The sequence below is a fragment of the Sapajus apella genome, unplaced genomic scaffold, assembly GCF_009761245.1.
Source record: "Sapajus apella isolate SASKATOON/1434 unplaced genomic scaffold, GSC_monkey_1.0 scaffold165, whole genome shotgun sequence".
Classification (NCBI taxonomy): domain Eukaryota; kingdom Metazoa; phylum Chordata; class Mammalia; order Primates; family Cebidae; genus Sapajus; species Sapajus apella.
In genome coordinates, this window is record NW_022437105.1 from 1126210 (window position 1) to 1137444 (window position 11235).

General features: G+C 47.7%; 1 long non-coding RNA gene across 1 annotated transcript in view; it reads right to left on the minus strand.

The window, feature by feature from the left end:
• The window catches only part of LOC116542257, a 15913-nt gene extending 5928 nt beyond the window's left edge, over positions 1-9985 (minus strand). The window contains exon 1 of the long non-coding RNA XR_004265139.1: positions 9873-9985. This is a non-coding gene — a long non-coding RNA (uncharacterized LOC116542257). The remainder of the gene's footprint in view (positions 1-9872) is intronic.
• Between the last annotated feature and the right edge of the window lie 1250 nt (positions 9986-11235).

Here is an 11235-nt window from a genome sequence, read left to right on the forward strand (position 1 = left end):
CCAGGTGTGGTGGCAGGTACCTGTGATCCCAGAATACTGAGGCAGAAAAATCTTAACCCCGGAAAAAAAAAAAAAAAAAAAAAAGAAAGTGTGACTTGAGGCAAGGTTCTAAACGGCTTAGTTCAAATTCACATATTCATGATTCTCTGAGTATTGTAATAGACATAAGTTTTGTTATTTAAAACATGTCAACTCACTTGCTTTTTCATCTAAGAAATGGTCTTTCTAATTTGTTAAGGAATTTTATTAACTGAGCCTGTTATAATAAAAGAAATGTATTTCTAAAAATAAAATAAAATACATAATTTTTTTCTTTTGAGACGGGGTCTTGCTCTGTTGCCCAGGCTGGAATGCAGTGGCGTGATCTCAGCTCACTGCAGGCTTCACCTCCCAGGTTCAAATGATTCTCCTCCTTCAACCTCTTAAATGTGTTTTTTGTTTGTTTGTTTGTTTTTCAGACAGTCTCACTCCGTTGCCAGGTGCCAGGCTGGAGCACAGTGGTGCGACCTCAGCTTACTGCAACCTCCACCTCTGAGGTTCAAGCAATTCTCCTGCCTCAGCCTCCCGAGTAGCTGGGATCACAGGTGCGCGCCACCACACCCAGCTAATTTTTTTTGTATTTTTAGCAGAGATAGGGTTTCACCATGTTAGCCAGGATGGTCTCGATCTCTTGACCTCGTGATCCATCCGCCTCAGCCTCCCAAAGTGCTGGGATTACAGGCGTGAGCCACCTCACCTGGCCTTAAATGTGTTTTAAGATGGGGTGAGGAGGTTGACTTGGTAATGAGATTTTTTGTTTGTTTGTTTTTGAGACAGAGTTTCACTCTTGTTACCGAGGCTGCAGTGCAATGGCGCAATCTCAGCTCACCGCAACCTCTGCCTTCTGGGTTCAGGCAATTCTCCTGCCTCAGCGTCCTGAGTAGCTGGGATTACAGGCACGCGCCACCATGCCCAGCTAATTTTTTGTATTTTTAGTAGAGACGGGGTTTCACCATGTTGACCAGGATGGTCTCGATCTCTTGACCTCGTGATCCACCCGCCTCGGCCTCCCAAAGTGCTGGGATTACAGGCGTGAGCCACCGCGCCCAGCGAGATTGTTTTTTTAATGTGAGAAGGAAATAGTAGTCAGTTCTGGCTTCTCCAAGCAGACAGGTGTGACCTGGAGTGTGCACGCGCTGAAGACTGACACCCCCAACCTTGCATCTAAGCAGTTTATTCAGGCACCTTCCAGACGTTCTGACCCCGGGCTACGCACACTGAGTCCTTCATTAAATGTCTTCTCCAGTTTGGGCAAGGGGAAAGCTGTAAGAGCAGAATGTGTGGATTCTGATATTCCAACCCGTAAGGAGTGGCAGTCCCACTACTCTGGCCATTGTTTAATTTGGAATGAAACAGAACCACTGCGCCTCTGGGGACGAAACACTTCCTAAGCATGCACACGTATTTTACGAGAGCCTGCAACTCAAACATCTTCTATTCCCCACAGCACCTCCAAATCACGTGAAAAAGCCCCTCAAAAACTACTGATTGGATGGATGGATGAAAATAACCTAATAGTCTACAAAGACGTTCAATAATAAATAGGTGTTGTTAGAGAGTGTGTCACTTCGTCTCTTCCCTCCCTCCCAGACTTAGGGACAGTTAGGTTTGACTTTTCCAAATATATTATTTGCCTAGGAATGTGTCTATTAAATAGCGTCTTGAGAAATAAGTTATCTTCTGCCATTAATTACCATTATCAAGACATGTTCCAGGCAAGATAATAACCACAGAAGATCATGGAAACCTGAGTGAGGAAACTTTGCTAAGCCGTGGACCTCATGGCCTGCAGGGAGAAGCGGTGGACGGCTTATCACTGTGGATACGTTGTTTTCTCCCTGTCCAGATTACCTATGCCGACCTCAGAACTGGCTGTCCACATTTGTCAGCCGCTTGGATGATTCCTTCACCCAGAGTTTGAACAACAGCACCATTCTTTGATACCCAAATCAACCATTCCTAGAGCTTGTTTTTGTTTGCTGTAGTCTTAGTTGATTGCAGCCTGTTGGTGGAGCTGAGCTGTAATGCACTCTTGCTCCATAGGGACTGCTGAGAATTTCTTTGGTGGAAGGTTTGATATGAATAAACACATTACCGTTTTACCAGCTCTTTCTTCTTTTGAGAATACGCATGTCAATATTTAGAAAGGATATTCTTCTAAATACCACAGGTTATATTTTTGACAAACATTAAATGAAATCATGATGGCCACCACTTCAAAAGCCTTGGATTCAACAAAGAATTGTCTACACCTCACAGTTGACGTCCAATAAAGATCTTCATAATTAAATTAATACGTTTTCTTGTTAATATGATTATTTCCATTGTTTTTGGTTATATCTGTTAATGAAAACACTTTTCTTCTGAGATTTCTATGTTTCATATTCTGATGGTGACATGGAAACATCACTGATAAATTTGCATTGATCATACTATTTTTCATGTTCTTTGGACTTTTGTGCCTAAAAAAAAAGTAGCACTTATCTGTTTTTGTTAAATACGAAACACCCACAAGTTTTACAAAGCTTGATTTTTTGCAGAGTAAGGCATAAAGGCTGTGTCCTGTCTTGTTGATGAAATGCAGATTGACAATTAGAAGGAAGATCATTTGTTTACATACAACTTGGCTAGGAAGACCTTCTAGAAATCCCAGCTTGTTAACTTTAGGGTGCTGAAAAACCCTGTGGATTAATATCGCCCAGCAGTGAGCCCAAAGTATTATTTTTTGATTATAAATCAGAGGCATTTCCAATCAATGAAAGTGGGTTTCTTTGTGGAATTTTTCTCTTAGACCTCAGACACGTGGGCTCCCAGCGAGGTGTACCCAGCCACAACACGCCTCTGGCCATTCTTGTAGTTCCTGTGTGTGAGCAAGGACACAGGAGACCTTCCTGGCCTTTCTTCCCCTTTGGAGCCATTCTGTCTTCTTCTCTGAGGCATTTTCTCTATTTCCAGCACAGTAACCGGCACACACAGGTGTCCCGGCCAGGTGCACTGAGTGATAATGAATGAATACAGGGAGAAAAAACGCCATTTTACAAAGGTAGGAGAAGTTGTGCAGGAAGTTGATGTGAGGGAGTGTTGAACCTCATGGCGTGCGCGACTAGTCTGTGATGTAGGTTTTCTGAATTCCAGTCTCTTGCCTGGCAAGTGAGACCATGAATGCCTGTCTCGGGATTGCAGGAACCGGCTAAGTGGAGGGCACCGTGTGCTTCTCAATGCCTCTTCCCTCCCCCACCAGCCTCCCTGCAGGGAGGCCCCGGAGGGTTGGGCCCTGCCTCAGTCTCCTTGGATGCCAGCATCCATGCCTTCCTGGACATATACTCATGTCCTGGCAATTTCGGCATCTGGCTCACAGCTTCCCTCTCCACCCAATGCCTGTGTCATTCTTGGTTATTTCTGCAGTTTTTCATCTTATTTATCTTATTTACGTGAACAGTTTTACACCCAGCTTTAGTCCCCCTCCCAAAGGCACCCGAAGACCTGGTGTCCCCGCAGACGGCTCACCTTTCCCGCTGTTTCTGCGCCTCTCCAGGTGAGCACTCGGAGAAATGTTACAAAATCATGTCCATTCATGTCAGCCGAAATTTGTAATCCCCAGGGGCACCGTGGGGACCATCTGATTGTGCCCGGCCACTCTGCCACCTGGCCACTCTGGAGAAAACTCCTCTCACTTTCTCTAAGACGATTTCACCCCTGGCCCTGGGTCCAGGCCTCTCCGACCCTACCTCCCCACCCCATGCCTCTGGGGCTCCTCAGTCCTTCAGGCGGCATCACCCTCATTCTCCTGACCCCACGTATCTCCCAGGAGCTCTGTCCTCCCCTTCCCCCTGCAGCGTCTATGGAGAAGCTGAGGCCTTTCCTCTTGCTTTTGCAGCTGGGCTCAGATCCTGCCCCTTTCCCACACCTGGCGCTGTTGGCTTGCCGGTTCCGCCCTCCTGCCACCCTGGTTCCCTCCTCACCTCTTCATTTCTTTTGTGTCCAATGGCTCCATGCATCCCTGCTGAAAGAAACGAGTTTTCCCAATATCCTCCTCTTTCTCAAACCATAAAACTGAAACCCTCTCAGTCCTGCCCTGAGGAAGCTCTCAAATGCCCGGCGGTCTCCGGCTCAGATGCAGGAGGGGTAAAGTCTGTCTGCAGGGCTTGGGTCGGGGCAGGAGGGAGGCCCGGCCCAGGCTGAGAAGCAGGTCCAGCAGGCCCCAGAGCCAGACCTGGAGCCAGAACCGGCTCCTAAGGGCCGTCGTCACCGGAGGTGGCAGGCATTGTTCCTGGGCCTTCCAGCAGTGCTTTCTGGAGCTGGTGGAGTTCTGCCTCTCTGGACTCCGCATGAGACACAGAAAGGAACCCCACGAAACTCCCTCTTCTTGGGCACCTGTGCCTTTATTTATGGTGGTTGAGGAAGCTCCCGTCACACCTGACTGGGATCTGTGAGTTTATTTCTACCACCTGTGTGGACGGTCCAGATGGGCCAGCTCCGGGCCTGAGCAAGAGCCCCTCTTACAGTCTGTGCACACGTCTCACAGCTCCCAGTTCCAAAGGTCTTCCAACATGCAGCTCCTAAGTGTTCTAAGAAAAGAACTAAAGAATCAGAAGTCAGAGGTGAGGCAATCACAGCTGAAGGCATAACGCTCTTCAAACAGTGGTTGCAATTTATGATGTACTAAAATAAAATAGAATTTGCATGGGCATTTGAAAGAGGAGAAAGGAAAATCCAGTCCCGCAGGCAGTTCCAGTGGGCCTTCAGCTGAATCCTTTCAAAGGAAAGGCCAGCCTGCAGCCCAGGTGAGGGAGCCTGCGGCCCAGGTGAGGGAGCCTGCCGTGTGCGGGTTGCCTACGACACGCCCACAGCTGCATAGGTAAGAAGGGTTGAACAGGCGGCCTGCCCCGACTGGCCTGCAGTAGAAGATCCTGTCTGGACACCTGTGCCATGAGGGGAAGGAAGCAACAGGGAGAAGCTCAAGCTGAGGGCCTGCAGGCGCCCTAGGAGGAGGGGTGGAGACACCGGAAATTTGCACCTAATGCAAATGAGATGCCCGGCCCTCATTGGTTTCCTGTGCAGACCTTTGTATTCAACTGTAAAATGCCAACCCACTTCTGGGTCCCCTTTCCACGGCAGAGAACTTTCTTCTTTTGCTTATTAAGCTTTGGCTCCAACCTCGCCCTTTGTGTCTACCTCCTTAATTCTTTCCATCATGAGACAAAGAGCTCAGAGTGACATCTGATGACAAGAGACTGCTAGACTGTGGTGCATTGGCGAGACTGCAACATTGTCAGTCTGCTCTAATGATTTTTGTTGCACAGGGACCTGATCATCTCCAGTAAAATCATTTCTCCTCTGAGACAGCTTGGCTGTCTTTATCTGACTTCATGGGTCCTGCACGAACAGCCATCCCTCCGATACGTTAAATACTGAATGCAAGCCCCATTCATTGCTCTGCTCTTCCCATGCCCTGCATGAGCAAGGGGCTGGCAGGGCAGGGTCCTGAGGGATGGTAGGGCTGAGCGTGAGGACTGGCACGGCATGTGCCTGAGGGCTGGCAGGGTGGGGCCTGAGGGCTGGCAGGGCCTGGGCCTGAGGGCTGGCAGGGCATGTGCCTGAGGGCTGGCAGGGCATGGGCCTGAGGACTGGCAGGGCGGGGACTGAGGGATGGCAGGATGGGGCCTGAGGGATGGTAGGGCTGGGCCTGAGGGCTGGAGGGCATGTGCCTGAGGGCTGGCAGGGCATGGGCCTGAGGGATGGCAGTGTGGGGCCTGAGGGATGGTAGGGCTGGGCCTGAGGGCTGGAGGGCATGGGCCTGAGGGCTGGCAGGGCGGGGCCTGAGGGCTGGCAGGGCATGGGCCTGAGGGATGGCAGGGCGGGGCCTGAGGGATGGTAGGGCTGGGCCTGAGGGCTGGAGGGCATGGGCCTGAGCCTGAGCCCCAGCAGCCCAAGGCCTGCCACCCAGTCATCCTGCAGTGGGATCATTAGCAGAGGATGGGCAACCAAATATATGCAAGCATTCTTCCTCCAGGTCTTCTTGGTGCCTCATAGACACATGTGGTATTGCCCATGTATACATTCCTACCCATCTATCAATCAAGTCAGGATCAATGCAGTGTTCTCATTGCCACTCTAAACATCAGGATATTGAATATGTGCGGTTCTGTAAGCTCACACGGCTAGTTAAAGGCAGAACCTGAACTCTGTCAACCAAAGTAAAATGCTAACCGCCCCCCACTCCCAACACACACTGAATAAACCACTTCTTGGCCAACAAGATCCCAAAGAAACCTGACGAACTAGTTCAGGCTTTGATGGGGCGAGGGGTCAGACACACCTCATTACTCCAGAAACTCCTTCTGGAGTTGAGTTTACACAACTCACCAGCTCTGACATTAAAATAAAGACCCCAAGACTGATGAGGCAGACTCACTGTGGCAATAAGACACCGAACTCCAACCTAATCCAGTACAGCACTCCATGACAAAAAAGAGCGAAATAAAAATATTCACTTCAAAATATGTTTTTCTGCCAAATTTTGAAGTGGCCCTACAAAGTTGTCTCCTTTGGGGAAAAAATTGCATCCGTAAATCTCTCTCTGTTTTTTTTTTTTTTTTTTTTTTTTGAGATAAAGTCTTGCTCTGTCACCCAGACTGGAGTACAGCAGCCCACTTTTGGCGCACGGCAGCCTCTGCATCCCAGGTTCAAGTGATTCTCCTGCCTCAGCCTCCCGAGTAGCCGGGATTACGGGCGCCTGCCACCACCGCTGGCTAATTTTTATATTTTTAGTAGAGACAGGTTTCACCATTTTGGCCAGGCTGGTCTCGAACTCCTGACCTCAGGTGATCTGCCTAGGCCTCCCAAAGTGCTGGGATTACAGGTGTGAGCCTCCGTGCCCAGCCAGTAAAAATCTCTATTAACATGACTAGACCTTTCCCTTTCTACACCCTCCCAGTCCTGAAGAGATTAACTGAGGGTTTCCACAAAACAAATACAAACACAAAGTGGGGAAAGAACACCCCATTCAAAAAGTGATACTGGGGATAACCAAAGATTTTAAGACCTGAACCCATAAAAAATCTAGAGAATAACACTGGAAAAACCTTTTTAGGCATTGGCTTAGGTGAAGACTTCATGGCCAAGAACCCAAAAGCAAATGCAACAAAAACAGAGATAAGTAGATGGGACTTAATTAAACGAAAAAGCTTCTGCACAGCAAAAGAAATAATCAGCAGAGTTAACAACCCACAGAGTGGGAGAAAATCTTCACAGTCTATACATCCGACAAAGGGCTAATATTCAGAGTCTACAAGGAACTCAAATCAGAAAGAAAAAAACATAAACCATCCCAACAAAGTGGGCTAAGAACATGGATAGACAATTCTCAAAAGAAGATACACAAATGGCCAACAAGCCTATGGAAGAATGCTCAACATCACTTATTCTCAGGAAAATGCAAATCAAAACCACAATGCGATACCATCTCACTCCTGCAACAATGACCATAACACACAAATCAAAAAATAATAGATGTTGGCATGGATGCAGTGAAAGGGAAACACTTTTACACTGTTGGTGGAATATAAACTAGTACAACCCTATGGAAAACAGTGTGGAGATTCCGTAAAGAACTAAAAGTAGAACTACCATTTGATCCAGCAATCCCACTACTGGGCATACACACAGAGGAACAGAAGTCATTACACAAAAAAGACACTTGCACACGCATGTTTATAGCAGCACAATTTGCAAATGCAAAAATATGGAATCATCCTAAATGCCCATCAATGAGTGCATACAGAAAGTGTGGCATATATATATATATATATACCGTGGAATACTACTCAGCCATAAAAAAAATAAAATAATGGCATTCACAGTGACCTGGATGGAATTGGAGACCATGATTCTAAGTGAAGTAACTCAGGAATGAAAAAGTAACATCGTGTATTTTCACTCGTAAGTGGGAGCTAAGCTATGAGAACACAAAAGCGTAAGAATGATACGTGGGACTTTGGGGACCGGGAGAAAGCATGGGAGGTGGGTGAGGGATAAAAGACTCCACGGAGTGGAAACTATTTGGGAGACATGTGCACCACTGGAGAATTTGTTCATGTAACCTATCGAAATGAAATAAAACATAAATTAAGAAAGAGATTAACTGAGAGTATATCATCTTTTAAGGGCCTGAATAGGAAACTTTTGGGTTTTTTTCTTTTTTTTGAGCCAGAGTCTCGCTCAGTGTGCTGTCCAGGCTGGAGCGCAGTGATGTGATCTTGGCTCGCTGCAACCTCTGCCTCTTGGATTCAGGGGATGCTTGTGCCTCAGCCTCCCAAGTAGCTGGGCTTACAGGCATGTGCCATCATGCCTGGCTAATTTTTGTATTTTTTGTAGAGATGGGGTGTCACTGTGTTGGCCAGGCTGGTCTCAAACTCCTGATCTCAAGGGATTCACTCACCTTGACCTCCCAAAATGCTGGGATTAGAGGTGGGAACCACTATGCCCAGTCAGAAACGTCTGTCATCTCTGTCTCTAAGGGCATGACCTATGAGTCTTCATCTACAGAATAAGAACCTTGGTCTCCACAGTCCCTTATCTGAACCCGGACACTCCTTCCTATGGATTCCAGATTGTTAGGTAATAACTCAAGCCTTCCAACCAACTGCCAATCAGAAAAGCTTTGAAATCTTTGAATCTACCTACGGTGTAGAAGGCCCCCACCCTCACTCCAAGTTGTCCTGCCTTTGCATGCATTGATTGATGTCTTGTGTTTCCCTAAAATATATAAAACCAAGCTGCCGACCTGTAACCCCGCTTTGGGTGCGTGTTCTCAGGACCTCTTGAGACTTCACCGCAGGCCAGGACCACTTCTTATTTGGCTCAGAATAAACCTCTTGAAATATTGAACAGAGTTTGACTTTTTTTCATGGATAATTCAAATCTAGTCTGTCTGATCAAGAAAAACCAATCCCTGCTGTGCTAGGATCCTTGCTGGCTGGAATGGGAGCTTTAAGCCTATTAAGGAAGAACCCTGTCTCTCCGGACGCTCCAGTGGTACTGCCCAGCAGGGCTCTGCTCCCTCAGCCGGGCCGAGCTGTTGCAGGTGGGCTCCGTTTGCATGGCCACCTGAGTTGCAAGGCCACTGGGGAGACACAGCTTTCATGGTGCTTCCTGGGAGTCCACAGTGGCTTGTTGAACCCACAGGAGAGGACGCTTGACAATCACTGGGAGGATGGACTCTGGAGCAGTGTCTGCCACCCCCCAGGTGGTCATGGGATCCGTAATTTTGCCAAAGAAGAAAGAAATCAAGAAACAAAAGGAGGGAGGAAGGGGCTACAATGGAGATGAAAAGAGGAAGGGGAAGGGGCCACAAAGAGGGGAAGAGATGGCGGAAGGTGAGGGTTAAGGTCTGAGTTTTATCTTGCCCAAATTCCTATTTGGGGTCTGGGGAGTCCTGCCCTACACACCATCCATTCTCATTGGATGGGTTTTATTTAGCCCTATATATTATGACTTATTTTCCAAACTGACTCTGGTATAACATTATGAGACAAGAAAGAAAATAAAAATATTTTATCCCAAAACGTATTTCTTTGCCATATTTTGAAAAGGCCCTGCAAAGCTGTTCTTTGTTGGGAAATGTGCATCTGTAAAGAATCTCTGTTAACATCACTGGATCTTTTTTCTTCCAGACCCTCCCAGTCCTGAAGAGATCAACTAAGATCTGAATAGGAGACATTTGTTGTCTCTAATCTCGAAGGGCAGCCACTGTAAGATTCAAAAGAACTTTGGTCTCCACAATCTTCATCGTAACCTCAACATTTCCTTTCGTCAATACCAGGTCTTTAGACAAACTCAACCAATCATCAACCGGAAAATGTTTACATTCACCTGTAGCCTGGAAGCCCCGCTTTGAGTTATCCCACCTTTCTGGACCAAACCAATGTATTTCTTTAATGGATTTGATTGATTCCTAAAATGTATAAAACCAAGCTGCGCTGACCGCGTTGGACACGTGTTCTCAGGACCTCCTGAGGGCTGTGTCACGGGCCACGGTCGCTCACTTTTTGTTGGGAGAATACATCTCTCCCAACATTTTACAGAGTTCGACTCTTTTTGTCGGCCAAGGGACGAGCCTCCTTCTTCCTCCCTGCACCTGGGCTTGCTGGAGACGCTCCCACCGGGACCCTCCCTGCTGTGCTACTGCTGCCTTTGCCTTGACGCACAGCCCAAGCCCCATCTTCTTTGGTGGTGCTTTCAGCACCTCCAGAATGAGACCTTCTCCTTCCCCCGGTATCTCGTGAAGACGGTGTCCACTGCTGCTGAGCTGCATGGAATGACTCCAGCTGTCCCTGCTCACGCTGGGGAGGAACGTCCAGGGTCATCTAGTCACGGGTTCACAGCAGGGTGTTCTCTTCCTGCCCTCCAGAGACAGGGCGCAGATGCTGCTTTGTTCATTCTTGCTGTGCCAAGAGCCTCCCCTGCACATAACCCCACTGTGGCTCAGTAACGTCTAACTCAAAACAGTCAGTGAATGCAAACCGAAGGCACGTGTGCGTCCGACCAGAATGCCATATTCCTGTGGGTTATATCAAAGGCTAACCAGCATTATGGGATCACAAAAGAAAACGGTTAAACGGCAATGACTTCCACATTTCCCTGCCCTGGAATTCTTCAAAACATGCACATGCAGAGTAAATGCTCACTGACAGCTGTGATTGTTTTCCACGTAACTCTGCTTTTGTTTAACATCAATCATACATGTAAAACATGAAGCATACGGCCTGAATTATCATGTGAACGTGAATGTGTCTTTTTCTGAGGTCTATTTTTGTGTTTAGCTGCTCTTCCAAAATCTTCACGTCCTGCTAAAGACCCAGAGATGAGATGGTTGCTGTGGCCTTCCCTCTGCCTTGGCATTTTACGGAAGCACTGGCTCGGGGGCAGCTGCCAACACAGCGGGTGCAGGGCGGCCGCGGAGGCTGAGGGTGGAGCACCTTCTGCACAGAGCTTAGCATCCCTGCAGCTCTGCTGCTGCAGACTCCACAGGCCTGGGGATGTAGAATTCCCAGCAGATGGCAAGAGTGAATGTTACAATTAGCTTTCCTCCAAAAAGATGAAAGGAATTAGGGATGGGAAGAGTCTATTAGGTAATTTAATCTATTCTTTTGTTGTTCTGGCCTCTGTCCATAAAGAATGTTCTGGATCTCTCAC